The sequence below is a fragment of the Schistocerca nitens genome, chromosome 5 (assembly GCF_023898315.1).
Source record: "Schistocerca nitens isolate TAMUIC-IGC-003100 chromosome 5, iqSchNite1.1, whole genome shotgun sequence".
Taxonomy (NCBI): Eukaryota; Metazoa; Arthropoda; class Insecta; order Orthoptera; family Acrididae; genus Schistocerca; species Schistocerca nitens.
This window is the reverse complement of record NC_064618.1, coordinates 628,133,316-628,149,739: the sequence shown is the minus strand read 5'-3', so window position 1 is coordinate 628,149,739 and position 16,424 is coordinate 628,133,316. Positions and strand designations below refer to the sequence as shown.

Below are 16,424 nucleotides of genomic sequence, written 5' to 3'. Positions count from 1 at the left end.
TCTGTGTTTTGTTTTTGATGCGGCTGTTGACCAATCGCGGGGCTACCTTATGCTTCAGTTTAGAAAAGTAGGCCGGATATCAGGAGTTCGTGGAAGCTCACAGCACAGATTTCTGCTAACCTGCACTGCGTACTTGCAGTATACGGAGACAGAGTTTATCCCCCCCACCCCCGTCACCCTCACGCTCCACCTCTTCTCGCAGCAAACCCTGTATGTTCTCCCCGCAACCCCTGAAAACGTGATGCCACGTTCACGAGTAGCATGCTATACAAAATTGTTGTTAGAATGCATAGATGCTTTACCACGTGTACCTTAAGCGTTGAAGGAATGGTGCGAGGAGATCAGTGGCGGGTCGTGACTATACGTCCTGGGTGCTCAAAAAAATTTTAGAATCAGATAAATCTGAGAGTGTGAAATAAGTAGTATCTGCTGTATAACAGTTGTGCTTACCAAAAAGTTCATACGACAGCCATTACCAATAATAATAATGATAATATTAGTAGTAGTTGTTGTGTTGTTGTGGTCCTCAGTCCTGAGACTGGTTTGATGCAGCTCTCCATGCTACTATATCCTGTGCAACCTTCTTCATCTCCCAGTACCTACTGCAACCTACATCCTTCTGAATCTGCTTAGTGTATTGATCTCTTGGTCTCCCTCTACGATTTTTACCCTCCACGCTGCCCTCCAATGCTAGATTTGTGATCCCATGATGCCTCAAAACATGTCCTACCAACCGATCCCTTCTTCTAGTCAAGTTGTGCCACAAACTTCTCTTCTCCCCAATCCTATTCAATACCTCCTCATTAGTTACGTGATCTACCCACCTTATCTTCAGCATTCTTCTGTAGCACCACATTTCGAAAGCTTCTATTCTCTTCTTGCCCAAACTATTTATCGTCCATGTTTCACTTCCATACATGGCTACACTCCATACAAATACTTTCAGAAACGACTAACTGACACTTAAATCTATACTCGATGTTAACTAATTTCTCTTCTTCAGAAACGATTTCCTTGCCATTGCCAGTCTACATTTTATATCCTCTCTGCTTCGACTATCATCAGTTATTTTACTCCCTAAATAGCAAAACTCCTTTACTACTTTAAGTGTCTCATTTCCTAATCTAATCCCCTCAGCATCACCCGATTTAATTTGACTACATTCCATTATCCTCGTTTTGCTTTTTTCTCTAAGTCTACAAATGCTAGAAACGTAGGTTTGCCTTTTCTTAATCTTTCTTCTAAGATAAGTCGTAAGGTTAGTATTGCCTCACGTGTTCCAACATTTCTACGGAATCCAAACTGATCTTCCCCGAGGTCCGCTTCTACCAGTTTTTCCATTCGTCTGTAAAGAATTCGAGTTAGTATTTTGCAGCTGTGACTTATTAAACTGATAGTTCGGTAATTTTCACATCTGTCAACACCTGCTTTCTTTGGGATTGGAATTATTATATTCTTCTTGAAGTCTGTGGGTATTTCGCCTGTCTCATACATCTTGCTCACCAGATGGTAGAGTTTTGTCATGACTGGCTCTCCCAAGACCATCAGTAGTTCTAATGGAATGTTGTCTACTCCCGGGGCCTTGTTTCGACTCAGGTCTTTCAGTGCTCTGTCAAACTCTTCACGCAGTATCTTATCTCCCATTTCATCTTCATCTACATCCTCTTCCATTTCCATAATATTGTCCTCAAGTACATCGCCCTTGTATAAACCCTCTATATACTCCTTCCACCTTTCTGCCTTCCCTTCTTTGCTTAGAACTGGGTTGCCATCTGAGCTCTTGATATTCATACAAGTGGTTCTCTTCTCTCCAAAGTAGTAGTAGTAGTAGTAACAATAATAATAAGAAGAAGATGCATAACTTATCTGACAGAAGATAGATTTTTTTGTGGAATTCTTTTTGTTTTGTACATAATTAAGTTCACTTTAGAACAATAACGGAATGATGTGTAAGCTTTCGCAACTCTCCATTTCGCATTTGAGTGGAAATGGGAATTCTCTCGCTTTTCCATTTTTTCGGACAAATTTACTAGATCCCTAATAGATATATTAGTTCACGAATTTACTTCTGGGCTGAAAATCAGATATTCTTACGCTGCACCCATACAACTTGTGCTAGCTGCGAATTTAGATTTCGGCACACTCCCAATCAAAGGATCTGTTCTCGGAGGCCCTCGTACCTTTGCGGCTAACTTTTCCTCGTCATTTACTTTTCTGTTCCCAGAATGAATTTCCACTCTGCAGCGGAGTGTGCGCTGATGTGTAACTTGCTGTCAGATTAAAGCTGTGTACTGGAGCGAGACACGAACTCAGGACCTGTGCCTTTCGTGGGCAAATGCTCTACCAACTGAGCAATGTTTATATCAGGTTTATTCTTATGATGAGCGGATTATAGCTGTGCACGTTGTGAACCGAGTACGTTGTTTTATCAAATCCATATGTATTCGACCCGTGCCGGCCGAGGTGGCCGAGCGGTTCTAGGCGCTACAGTCTGGAGCCGCGCGACCGCTACGGTCGCAGGTTCGAATCCTGCCTCGGGTATGGATGTGTGTGATGTCCTTAGGTTAGTTAGGTTTAAGTAGTTCTAAGTTCTAGGGGACTGATGACCTCAGAAGTTAAGTCCCATAGTACTCAGAGCCATTTGAACCATATTCGACCCGTAATGCAATTATGTCACGCGAGTTGCGCATGCGGAAAAGCTCCGTAAAACGTTCACAACTGAAGGTGTGCGCACGACCTTGATGCCAATTTGCACAAAGTCCAGAGGAGCAGTAGCGAGGTAGATTTAAGTGCCGTATCTTCGAGACTGCAACCTCTATGTTACGTTTAACAGCATTCAAAGAGAAGTAACCAATAAATCGACAAGGTCTCAAAAGTTAAGGCGTTCACGTGCTCTTGTGCTCTTATACAGCGACCGTCACTGGTGGACACTATGTACTATATTAGCTCGCTGGTAACTATGAATTTCGTATCAGTCAGTATGCAGATAGTGGTACGTGGTGATCTGGATGTTGTAAAAGTGTTCATCCCCGAAGACTGTAAAATACGAATCTTAACAGTACGTAGAAGAAACGGAGCATCTTTGTCAACAGAACTTACCCCTAATTGACACACAATTGTAAACTTGTGTAAGATGACGCTAGCATTGGAAGCGAATCAAATATAACTGCTGAAGCATTGGTGACAATTGTGATTCCTGAAAACAATCTTTTTCTGATGCTGTATCCGGTAGATCTTTTCTTTTGAAATGCAGTGACATGGAGAACATGAATCGTAATACACACAATGACCTTTGTTCCTCGCTTAAGTGATGAGTGAGCAGTATAGAGACAAAATGGAAATATTTCTTGAATTTGTTGACAGGACTCCAGCGAAGCTGGAGGCGCAGTACGCTTTGGCAATAATCACAGTCATTGAGACTTCTTGCCGGGAAATGTACGAAAACAATGACTGGACCAAACAAGGGCACACAGAGGACAGAAGCATGTAAATGGGATAAATTTATTGGTGAACGAATTCGTACTAAACCTGTACGACTCACAGCAGTGAATAGTCCCCGTCCTGAGCAGCGTTAATGGTCTTAACTTGGTTTGATTTGGTTCAGTCTTTAAAGCTTCGATCGTGATGGCTGGATTGGAATTTGGACTTTCTCCGCTCCATTTATGGATGAGGCTTATTCCTGAATATCGCCATGTACTCTGCTGGCTTATATCTCTGTTACTAATGGAAGAAATTATATGTTCTACAACGTTTGTTCAAAAGAAACATAATTTTTTGACCTGCCTGCCGTCGTTGGTAATTATGCTATAAGTTGTTTCACGTTTTCTATGTGTTTTACTTTTAAGGGTTCCGTACTTCTAGGATCACTTGGGTGTCCGCCTCTCTCTCTCTCTCTCTCTCTCTCTCCCTCTCTCTCTCCGACCATTTTCTCAGGAACATGTAGACATATAAAGTTGAATCATACTGGCACATACTGAAGTCTTTGGTCCTTTGGCGGTGTAAAAAATGGGAACTTTTAAGTTACGTCACGTCACGTATTTTGATACAACTCACTCATCAAAATCTTATAAGATACTTCCTGTTGACCTGGAATCATGAAATTTGGCAAGAAGCAAGGTTTCACAGTAAAACTGAAGGAAAAAATCCGAAAATTGTTAATTCGTAATTATATCACACGAAAAAAAAATTTGACATTCAGCTATTTGTCCGTCCGTCTGTTAAAGCCCCCATTTCTCTGGAACGGCGTGACGAATCAAGTTGAAATGTAAGTCACATACCACGGAATGTAGTTCCCTGTTGGCGTAAAAAGCGAAAGCTAAGTCAATGCGATCAAAAGATAGCCAATCCTGTCACATATTTTTATACTCGCAAACTCACTCACCAAATCCTATAGGATACTTCCCTTTGGCATAGAATCATGAAATTTGGCAAAAGCCAAGATTTCAACGTGCAACGCAAGGGGAAAATCCGAAAGTTGTTAATTTGTAAACTATCTCACTCGAAAAAAAACCGTTATTTGAGTGTCTGTCTGTCTGTCTGTGTTAAGGTCCGTTTTCCTTAGTAACAGGTAGACGTATCAATTTCAAATTTGTCAGATTCTAAGGTCTACAGTCTATTGGCGATTTAAAAAAATTAAGCTTCTATTTCACTGCAATCAAAAGAGACGGCCATTTACGCCACAAATTTGTTAATTCATAATGTTATTATCGTACCTGACAAAAAGTTTTTGTCATTTGTTATCTGACTGTCTCTCTCTCTCTGTCTGTTAAGACTTCTTTTTCTCTTGAAGCTGAAGATTAAGTCACATATGGAAATCCATGGCCCCTTTGCAGTGTTCAACATTTAAGCTTCTACGCTAATGCAGTCAAAACATACGGCCAGTATCGCTATCGGTAACGGGTGAAAACTTGAAATTCTAGATTCCCTGGGTGAATGAACTGTCTATATACCGGGTGATCAAAAAGTCAGTATAAATTTGAAAACTTAATAAACCACGGAATAATGTAGATAGAGAGGTAAAAATTGACACACATGCTTGGAATGACATGGGGTTTTATTAGAACCACCCCATATTGCTAGACGCGTGGAAGATCTCTTGCGCGTGTCATTTGGTGATGGTCGTGTGCTCAGCCGCCACTTTCGTCATGCTTGGCCTCCCAGGTCCCCTAGACCTCAGTCCGTGCAATTATTGGCTTTGGGGTTACCTGAAGTCACAAGTGTATCGTGATCGACCGACATCTCCATCGGATGCTGAAAGACAACATCCGACGCCAATGCCTCACCATAACTCTGGACATGCCTTACAGTGCTGTTCACAACATTATTCCTCGACTACAGCTATTGTTGAGGAATGATGTTGGACATATTGAGCATTTCCTGTAAAGAACATCATCTTTGCTTTGTCTTACTTTTTTATGTTAATTATTGCTATTCTGATCAGATGAAGCGCCATCTGTCGGGCATTTTTTGAACTTCTGTATTTTTTTTTATTCTAATAAAACCCCATGTCATTCCAAACATGTGTGTCAATTTGTACCTCTCTATCTACATTATTCCGTGATTTATTCAGTTTTCAAATGTATACTGACTTTTTGATCACCCTCTACATAGTTAAGTTTGCAGGGAACCCTCGGTGCATGATTCCTAGTCACACTTACCGGGTTTTTTATTGTCACGAAGCTGACACGGCAAGACGTGTGCTGAAAAGTGTTTGGCCTGTAAGAGAAACGGTCTGAGGGAGTAGTGTTTCCAGCAGTTGGGGAGCGAGCAGAGCGGCCAGCCACAGGGACAGCTAGCAGCTACAGCTGAAACTGCCCTGCCCCGCTGGCTGGAGCAGTATTCGCGTGGGAGCTGTGAGCCCTCGTCGGCCGCTGGGAACTTGTCCGCGATTCCCGGAGGTTGCCGCCGCCCGGGGTGAAGGTTGGCGGTCGCCGTGCATTTCCCATCTCGCGTGGGAGCGGCCCTGGCTCCAGCTGTGGGCTCGCATCGGAGCGAACTCTCATTACTGCACATAGCTTCCTGCTCAGCGACGCGTGTAACATTAAACACCACGTCGAATGGCGCGAATTCCATTATCACGTGTAAACTTTCCTTCTCTCTCATCCTTACATCTTTTTCTTATTGCTTCCATCTTCTCGACCTATAAATGCGAATAACACTGCTCCTGCTGTAAGCCACAATTTCAGATAAAGATTAATTCACCGTGTAGAAGAAATAGGAATCCAAGACTTAAAAGTACAGCATTTACTGCTTTCCCGACTCTTATTACCTGCCACCTAAGCATTACCGGAGTAGTTTGATCCGTCCCTTCTGTTTCATAAGTGACGTTCCCATAACTTCGGGGAGATAAGTCATTTGAAACTGATGACTGTTTAACCAACGATGCCTGGTTTGTTACACAATATTCAGTTTTATCCGTAGTGTGCTTCTGGGCTATCACGCCCAAAATGATTAATGGCAGAGGCGTTTCGAACACGCTTCTTTAGACTTTATTTCTTCAAGAAAATTAGCGCCAGTGATGCTGTCCGGTCATTTGCCTGAGGACGTGTGTTCTAAGAAGCAGTTATTTGACATGTCGTGTTATATCCTTCTTCTTAGTTGTCGGACGTTGTCGTTAAGATGCACACGATTTGAAATACTTCTTTCGCTTCGATTTAATACTCGCACTACCACGAGAGTGGAGGATGATATTCTATGTCCACCTTTTGAAAATATTGTAATTCAGTCAGTTATTTTATATTTTAAAATTTAAAAAAATCGTCTTTAATGAATTCTTGTATCAGGTTTCATAAATGCATTATATTTTTCAGTTGAATTAAAATTTTTGTGTTAAGTCTTAGTAGTGATGTCACTTTGCGCATTCAGTGTCTATTCAATATTTCAAGATTCAGGAACTTACTTACACTTCAGTATCTCTTTAAAAAGTCCACTGTAAGTAAAAGTCAACAGCAATTAACGGAATTTTCATTTTTAAAATTTTTTGTGGTGGTCATGAAGTACACCGAGCTCGGTAGTACACGTTATTGAAAATGCGTAGACATTGCTAAGTCTCTACTGAAAAGGTATTTTCAGTTTCTTTACCAAACTTACAGATCAGTATCTCTTTTAAAAAAAGTGTTGTCAATATATGTCAACAACAATTAACGAATTTTGTTTTTTAACCTTTTTTAGGGTGGGCAGAAGGAACTCCCACCCCTCCTCACATGCGTTGTGGAAAATGAGTTGGTATTGCTAGGGTTAAGCTTCGCTCCATATTTGGTATGGTCATTTGCTTCTTTAAGCTATGTTTTCCCTGACTCTAAATGTAGGTTTTTGCTGTGAGGTTTTAGGTGTTGCAAAGCTTGAAACGGCAGGTTGGAAATTTCCCTTCCCACATCTCTTATTTTCACGTCTACATACAATGCCCTCATAGTTTTTTTATTTATAAAATAGGTTAAAAATTCGATCGGTCTTGTTCAATCCACACTATATGGCAATACTTATCTATTTTTCTTTTTGTCCTTGTTTTTAATTTTCTCCATTTATGATTTGCACATATCTTTTTTTAAATCAGACTAAGCAGTTTGCTCTTCCTTTAGTTTTCAAATTTTTGTACTAAATCTTCTCAAAATATGATTTGCTGTCTTCGCCAGATTCTGGTTTCTTTGAGCAGATCAAGAATTTTCCTCTACCTTTGGTTCCCAATTTTTTATACTGAATTTATTTCTTGTAATGTATCAAGCTGCTTACAAAGCTTTAGGTTGAATTATTGCATAAAGATTTCTGAGCTTGACATTCAGAAATATTGTTATTTTATTGATGATGTTTAATTGGCAGATCATGCTGATTATCTTGGTTTCTGATGTGTACCTTTATTTCTGTGAAATAGCTAAACACTTTTGTGTACAGCACCCTTCCATTACTCTCACCTCCGTCTGTTTGCACTGGTACAATGATCACCATTAACTGGGATTTCCTTCGAATATCTGGAGGCACGCTGTCGCCATTTGTACTTTGAGCATTTTTAAAATTTGTTTCTCACGTTCTTAGGAATCAGGAGTCATGAAGGCTGTCTTCGAGTGCGAGACTGTAATCTGTCATCCTTTTACATAACTTTGCGGAAACTCATTCTCTTATTCCCTTTCCTGTCACCTCTCTGCGGCACTCGAAAGCGTCAGTCGCTTGCCCCACTTTACAGTGCCTGTACTTATCAACAAGGAGAATGGGACCTCCGATATGCACTAAATGCAGCGTTGATCAGAGTCTTTTGCTTACTCTCATAAGCAGCTACTGTAGTAATATTTTTATAATACCCTTTCGCTCATATGTATCCCTGACTCCTTAGGCGTGTACTGTTCCTGCACGTCATCTCACTTGTACTTGATCCTACCAAATGATTATAGGTAGATATCGAAAATGACAGTTATGGTAAAGCTACGTTGTAGCTTACACTGCTGTAACGAGGTGTGGTCTCCCAGCCCATGCAAAAAATTTCAGACTCGCTGTCCCGGGTCAATTCTAACGGAATGCTTCTATACGCCCCCCCCCCCTCCCCCCAAAACTCTTTAAATCGGCAACCATGTAGTGTTTTGTTATCGGTTGCAATATCGCGTTTTTTGTTTGATGCTGACATGTATGGGTACCTAAAATACCTAATTTCATGTTAGAACCTGATTGTAACTAATTTTTAAAAATCCTAAAAATATCTAACTTTATGTTAGATCCTGACTATCTAATTTTTAAAACTCCTGTCAAATAAAATTTGTATGACCAAAATTACTCTTCCTGGCTACTTAGCAAACAGTAATTGAATGATAACTGGTTTGTTTGCATGCATGAACGCCAATGGTGAGTCACAAGACGACAGCAAATCATCTCCGATTCGTCAGTGGTTACAAGAATTTCGTGATTTATCTACAGACGGAAGAGTTATTCACTACAATGTTTCCATCAAATGTAAACCATTTATCACAGGTGATGCCACTGTTTTCCCCGAGTTAACGTGGCCCAGGCACATGCAAACGCAAAAATATTATTTCTAAAGCCTTAATGTAGGTTAATTTTGCTAAGCAAATCTCGTACGTAAATTCTTCCACAAGTATTTCTCATTTCTTTTTGTTTTTAGGTATGTTCTGAACAGAGGTCGCATTTAAGACAGCATGTTGCGGCGATTAAACACCAGGCAAATTTAAAAAATATATCGAACTTGAAACAATCGTTAGTGCCTGAGTCGAGGCATTGTTGCAGCACACATACTATTCAATGCAGTTGAAAATAGCCATTTCAAAAGTTTTCTAGGGAAATACTGTCACCGCAGCATTCCATTAGAATGCACACTGATAAAGAACTATTTAGATATTTTATAGGAAAATCCATTGAGCAGTATTGGAGAATATAAGGCGATTCATACATGTGGATCTTTGTCGATGAGACAACTGACAGATAAGATCGATATGTGGCTAATTTGCTTGTTGGAAAGTTAGATCCTGACACTCGCTCTATACCTCATCTCATCTGCAACAAGGATCTAAAAAAGACTAACCAGGAAATAATTGCTCACTTTGATAATAAAGCTTCCAAATTACTTTTCCCCCAACAATCTAGATGAAAATAAAGCACCTGTAATCTATACTGATGCAGCCGCATAAATGATTGCTGCTGTTAAATTGTTGAAAGTATTTTACCCAGCCTTGCTCCATATCACATGTCTTGCCCATGCCATGAATCGTGTAGCTGAGACGATTACGTCTCGAATTTCCATATGTACATAAGCTAGTTTCAACCATCAGGAAGGTTTTTATTTAAGCACCTACAAGAAAAACATACCACTTCTACCAGAAGCCATGCTTACTCGCTGGGGAACGTGGCTAGAGGCTATGGAATATTACAGCGAGCATTTGGAAGACATTAAGAACATTATTCTTAAATTGTGGGAGGAAACAGTGAGCATTACTTCAGCTAAAGATCTTTTAAAAGACCCAACAATTTCCAACGACATTGCATACATAAAATCTCATTATGCTTTTTGGTCCCTATTATTAAAGCTCTAGAGTGTTCAGGGAAACCAGTCTACACGCAACTGCGATTGATAGAAGAGGTTTCCTGAAAAAATCAACTTGATCCCAGATTCTATTGGTATGAAAGTGAGAAACTAAAGACAGTGCTACAAAAAAACAGGACTGACCATCCTCTGCGCAGTGGCTGACATCGTATCAGGTAAATCAACAGAACATGAGTGTGCGGTCCCATTGTGCCTAATACCGACATTTAAATATGCTCCGATGACATCTGTTGACGTGAACGCTCATTCTCGACATATAAGATGCTATTAATAGACGAGAGGTACAATTCTCAACGGAAAATCTGAAGAAAATGTTTAGTTATTTACTCTGACTGTAATTATGGACTTGGACAATAATTATGTGGATTTTGTGTCACTCTACTCACGTTTCTAGACAATAAAATGTAAGATTTTGGTCACCGATTTTCTGATTTTTAGAACCTATTTCGGGTACCTAATTTAAGATTTTTAGAACCTAAAAGTCCGAGGTCTAGTAATGAGTGTTCATACGTTTGGAGAAAAACAAGTAAATCTTCTGTTCTCTGTGTAAGTTGTTCACTAATCATTTCTGCTCTTGTCCAAATTTCCTATGCCGAATGCTGCTGCACAATTCTGTAGTCCACCTCCCCTTACCGTTGTGCCATAAGTCCTGCACAACAGAAAGAAATGGCTCTGAGCACTATGCGACATAAATTCTGAGGTCATCAGTCGCCTAGAACTTAGAACTAATTAAACCTAACTAACCTAAGGACATCACACACATCCATGCCCGCGGCAGGATTCGAACCTGCGACCGTAGCGGTCGCTCGGTTCCAGACTGTAGCGCCTAGAACCGCACGGCCACTCCGGCCGGCACAACAGAAAGAACTTCAGAACAGTTGGAATGGAGATCTTTCTGTTTCTCCAACTACATACTTAAAGTTTTAGCTAAAATCAAATGTGTTCCGAGTGGTGGTAAAGATAAATGTAGACGCCAGCATTGAATGTCAATGTTACAGATTTTCTTTTTATACGTATGAAGAGCAATGTTTATGTGTTGTTTAAACCCTGGAATTTAGTTTATGTGAAAACTTGTTTGCTACAGAGATACAATAATATTTCAGAATGTAAAATTCAGTTATCTAACAGTTCGTTTATGTGTAGCATTTAAAAATCGCACAAGAGTACATGATTTTGTATGGTAAGAAGTAAACTACTGCAGACTTTGCCTAGAGCAATAAAAGCGACATGTAATATTTATACAAACGTCAATAGATCATAATCGTAAGCTGAACAGTGACTCGAAATTGGGACCTTTCCCTATCACGGAAAAATGCTCTACCAACTGAGCCGCCCAAGCACGATTCACGACCCGTCGTCAGAGCTTTATTTCCGCCAGTACTTCATCTCCTTCCTACCTTCCAAACTTCACAGAAGCTATCCTCCAAAACTTGCCAGACTAGCCCTCCTGGAAATAAAGACTTGGCGTAGCCACTGCCTGGAGTTCCGTTTCTAGAATGAAATTTTCACTCTGCAGCAGAGTGTGCGCTGATATGAAACTTCCTGGCAGATTAAAACTGTGTTAGCTCTAGCTCACGAGAGGCAAAGGTCCCGAGTCGAGTCTCGCTCCGGCACACAGTTTTAATCTGCCAGGAAGTATCCTATCAGCACACACTTCGCTGCAGAGTGAAAATTTCATTCTGGGAACAAGTAAATAATTCTAAAAATAAATGTTATATAACTTAAATTGAAAATTTCAAATAATTTGCGCCTTTAATCTCAGTTGAAACATAGGGGTCTCAGAGACCCCACCTCGCAGTATACGTTACAAAAAGTCTCCTCCTGAGTTCAGGATTAAATGCGACTAATTTGGAGTACTGGCCGTTAGAAAGAATAAGAAGAGGTCGTCTTCAGATTACTTCACGTAGCTGTTCCAGGCCGTCCGAATACTCAGCGAAGATGACGTCAGCCGTCTGTGTCACCGCGTCAGCTTCCGCTAGCAGACCACGGCGGGGAAGCGACAGTCCCTCAGCGCGTCCGAGCTGTTCTAAAAGCCTTACACCAACTGCGTGTCTGCGAAACTGTGTTGGCATACATTCAAGGCGAGCAGAGATTGAAAGAATAACCGTACGAAATCAGAAAAAACTTTACTGTGAATTAAAAGCAAAAAAATAACGAAAAGAAGGAAAGTATATCCCTAAACAGAGTGCGTACAGAACTTGGCCCATACCTCCCAGGCGGCGCGGTAGGGGTGTAGGGGACGACGGCAGGCTTGGCAGTTCCCTTGTTGTAGGGGAGGTACTGTTCGACAGCTGCAGCCTTTTGGTCTTTTGGTTAGTATACATGAACCGTGACTAGGGTTGCCAACTTTTTTGACACAAATAACGTATGTTTTTTCAAGAAGAGACGAATAAAAAAGTACATTGTTTTAAAATGAAGAATTTTCGAAATTTGTTCGTTTATTTACTTAAATACGAATTTTTCGTATTTTTGACATTAAACATAAATTATTGGTTGGGTTTAAAAGGTTTATTTGCAAATTTACTTTTAGATAAATAAATTATTATTTTTATTTAAATTTATGGAATTTCTGTCTCTCTCCTCCCACGCGGATTCACCCATTATTAGAGCGACCAAACGTCCCGGAAAACTGGGATTATCCCGGTTTTTCATCATAACGTACGATGCCTCGAAAAATTCTTTCGGGATGCTCAAAAGTTCAGGAATTCAGTTTTTAAATGTATTTTGTGGAATTATATATATACGTTATTAGAGAGTTCGCTTGATTAAACGGAATACGACACGATAAATTAATACATTTTAGCTTATGTCTCTAACGTCCTTGGCACCATAGTAATCACAAGATCAAAATTTATAAACTGAAGCAATAATTTATTTTGATTGGTACTGTGGCGGTAGTGTGTCAAAATGAAAAAGTGTTGAAGAGACAGTTTCTTATTTGAAGAGGGAAAATATTATAATCCATGACTCCATTTTATTAATTAGAGATACTGACAAATTTCGTTGAAGAAAAACTTCACAAGTGGAATGAAGAAAACGAAATGTTGCATTGTTATGAGAAGTGTGTGAGTTTCTTTTAAAGCTGTAACCATCTTCAGCAGTGCTGCCAGATGGTAATAATTGCGTGCTGGACTGGAACTCGAACCCAGGACCATTTCCTGTCGCAGGCAAGTGCTCTACCAACTGAGCTACCCAAGCGCTATTCACGACTCGTCCTCTCAATCATGTGATGGTTTGGGAAAAAAGCGAGCAGAAATTGGAAGAACAGTTAAATGCCAGTCATAGAGTAATTAAAGAAGCAGGCATGGAAATGGGCTGAACAAAAAGTGAAGTAATGCAAATCGGCAGCAAAAATTTTTAAAAATGAAGGATGTAACTTGCAATGAAAAAATTATTAAAGAAGTAGATTCTTGCAAGCGTCTAGGAAGTAAATTAACCAAGGAAGGAAACATCAAGGATGAAATTCCGGAGGTAATAGAAAATTGTTCAGAATTTTATTATTGTGTATAGGTCGTAATTATAATTTGGAAAGTACCTGCCAAAGCAAAGATCGTGATGTACAAGTCATATTATCTGCCAGTTTTGACCTGTGGATCAGAATGTGGGACTTGGACAAAAAAATACCTGAGCATAATACAAGCAACAGAGACACGCTTTCTACGAGGGATCGTGGGTAAGACGAGAAGGGACAGGATAAGGAATGAAACAATATGAAACACCCTGCAGATCAGGGTCCTAAAAGAAAATGTGGAGAGTAATAGGCGTAAATGACCCGCCAGGGTAGCCGAGTGCACTAACGCGCTGCTTCCTGGACTCAGGTAGGCGCGCCGGCCCCGGATCGAATCCGCCCGGCGGATTAACGACGAGGGCCGGTGTGCCGGCCAGCCTGGTTGTGGTTTTTAGGCGGTTTTCTACATCCCGCTAGGTGAATACCGGGCTGGTCCCCATGTTCCGCCTCAGTTACACTAGTCGCAGACATTTGAACCACGGCCGCACTCTTTCACGATTTACACTAGACGCAGACAGTTAGGGTACACTGAGTCCGTCCAGGGGGGTACGGGGAGGCGGCGGGAAGGGCATCCGGCCATCCCTAACTCTTACACTGCCAAATCCGTTGTAACCACGCCGACCCTGCGATCGCTGCAGGACTATGGCGAAAGCGAAAGAAAGAAAGAAATCAATAGGCGTAAATGGTTTTGCAACGCTGAAAGAATGCGACCAGAAAGACTTCCGAGAAGAGCCCTAGAATGGACGGAATCTGGACGAAGTACAATCGGAAGACCGCGAACAAGATGAGGAGACCAGGTGAAGTATGACGTGTACCGAAGAGGATTGCAATGAGAGGGGCTGCCAAACGATATATAGTGGGACAAAAAAGAAGCTTGGAAGAGGCCAATGGAACGACCTGCATAAGCGGGTGCGTTTCAGGAAGAAGAAATAGTATGAGCTATTGCTGTTGACCGTAGGAGATCACTACAATGCTAATCGTGAATGTTTTACGTCTCACAATAGTGGACTGAGAATCCAGTACGTAGGTAGCTGTATGTAACGATTCTCTATTGGCAAAGAGTATGGAGAAAGAGGTTTCCGTCTACATGGTCCACACTATACAGGGTGATTCAAAAAGAATACCACAACTTTAGGAATTGAAAACTCTGCAACGACAAAAGGCAGAGCTAAGCACTATCTGTCGGCGAATTAAGGGAGCTATAAAGTTTCATTTAGTTGTACATTTGTTCGCTTGAGGCGCTGTTGACTAGGCGTCAGCGTCAGTTGATGCTAAGATGGCGACCGCTCAACAGAAAGCTTTTTGTGTTATTGAGTACGGCAGAAGTAAATCGACGACAGTTGTTCAGCGTGCATTTCGAACGAAGTATGGTGTTAAACCTCCTGATAGGTGGTGTATTAAACGTTGGTATAAACAGTTTACAGAGAATGGGTGTTTGTGCAAAGGGAAAAGTTCTGGACAGCCGAGAACGAGTGATGAAAATGTAGCACGCATCCAGCAAGCATTTGTTCGCAGCCCAGGAAAATCGACTCGCAGAGCTAGCAGAGAGCTGCAAATTCCACAATCAACTGTATGGAGAGTCCTACGAAAAAGGTTAGTTATGAAACCTTATCATCTGAAATTGGTTCAAGCACTGTCTGCAGCTGATAAGATTAAAAGAATCGATTTCTGTGATTTTATTCTTGCTCAAATGGAAACAGATGAATCTTTCGTTTCAAAGATTGTGTTTAGTGATGAAGCAACTTTCCACACTACGGGAAAGTCAACCGTCACATTGTCTGTATATGGGGCACTGAGAATCCGCGGGAAACAACTCAGTATGAACGTGACTCGCCTAAGGTGAACGTTTTCTGTGCCATTTCAGCCAATAAAGTTTTTGGTCCCTTTTTCTTCGAAGGTGCTACTGTAACTGGACTACAGTATCTGGAGATGTTAGAGAATTGGCTGTTCCCTCAGCTCGAACAAGAAGCACAACAATTCATATTTCAGCAGGATGGAGCGCCACCACATTGGCACTTATCTGTCCGTAACTACCTGAACGTCAACTACCCGAGGCGATGGATCGGCCGCCAGGCAGCCCGTGACAGAGCACTTCATCACTGGCCTCCAAGAAGCCCTGATCTTACCCCCTGCGATTTTTTCTTATGGGGGTATGTTAAGGATATGGTGTTTCGGCCACCTCTCCCAGCCACCATTGATGATTTGAAACGAGAAATAACAGCAGCTATCCAAACTGTTACGCCTGATATGCTACAGAGAGTGTGGAACGAGTTGGAGTATCGGGTTGATATTGCTCGAGTGTCTGGAGGGGGCCATATTGAACATCTCAGAACTTTTTTTTTAGTGAAAAAAAACCTTTTTAAATACTCTTTGTAATGATGTAAAACAGAAGGTTATATTATGTTTCGTTCATTAAATACACATTTTTAAAGTTGTGGTATTCTTTTTGAATCACCCTGTATTTCGGAGAAGTAGGTGAACTTCACGAGCGATGTGCGGTGGGGCCCCATCTTGCATGAAAACTGTTGAGTTCACTGCGTCTTTCTCCTGTAGGCCGGGTACGACATGCTGGCGAAGCATATCGCAGTAACGCTGGCCAGTCAAACTGCATGTCTTTGGTCTTTTAGCGCCAGCCTTTTCAGAAAGGAGTGAGACAACGGTGAACGCAGCCGTAATAATAAGAATGTCGCGTGACGACGGCCTCCCGTCGGGTAGACCGATCGCCTGGTGGAGTCTTTCGATTTGACGCCACTTCGGCGACTTGCGCGTCGATGGGGATGAAATGATAATAATTAGGACAACACAACACCCAGTCCCTTAGCGGAGAAAATCTCGGACCCAGCCGGGAATCGAACCCGGGCCCTGAGGATTGACATT

At 41.3% G+C, this 16,424-nt stretch overlaps 1 protein-coding gene across 7 annotated transcripts in view; it reads left to right on the top strand.

Moving 5' to 3' along the window:
* LOC126259290 (FH1/FH2 domain-containing protein 3) overlaps nucleotides 1-16,424 on the top strand; it is a 690,456-nt gene that overhangs the window by 156,828 nt on the left and 517,204 nt on the right. The gene's annotated exons all lie outside the window — the stretch shown is intronic.